Source organism: Odontomachus brunneus, unplaced genomic scaffold (assembly GCF_010583005.1).
Source record: "Odontomachus brunneus isolate Ranch 3 - 2012 unplaced genomic scaffold, Obru_v1 Obru_scaffold_270, whole genome shotgun sequence".
In the NCBI taxonomy this organism is placed as follows: Eukaryota; Metazoa; Arthropoda; class Insecta; order Hymenoptera; family Formicidae; genus Odontomachus; species Odontomachus brunneus.
In genome coordinates, this window is record NW_022639720.1 from 217,365 (window position 1) to 217,853 (window position 489).

The window sequence follows — 489 nt, forward strand, 5'->3', positions numbered from 1 at the left end:
CTTCTATTCTCTATTCTTTTATTCTTATAATTTATATTTTTTCTGTATAAACTAACCAAATTTCTTTCTTTTCTTCATGAACTGATTTATTTCTTTTCTTCATGGACTAACCGACGACAGTTATTTGCCTGATAATTTGACAGGCACAAACGACATGAAGCAAGCTGCAACCCACATGAAGTGAGCTAAGCGAGAGAGCCAATCAGCATTGCAGAAAAGCGACAACAATTAAATCTCTTACATGCCTTTTTTTAGAGTGGACTAGCAAACAGCGCGCGCTACGCACACGCCTTCAATCTCCTCTCTTAATACTTTATTGCACTTTAATTACATCGCGAAAAACTCACACACAAACCTGTAATCTGCATTGTCTCTTCCAGTCTCTCTCTCTCTCTCTCTGTCTCTCCCTGCCTCACCTGTCTCTCCTTGTCTCTCTCTGTCTCTCCCTCCCTCTCTCTCTCTCTCTCTCTCTCTCTCTCTCTCTCTCTC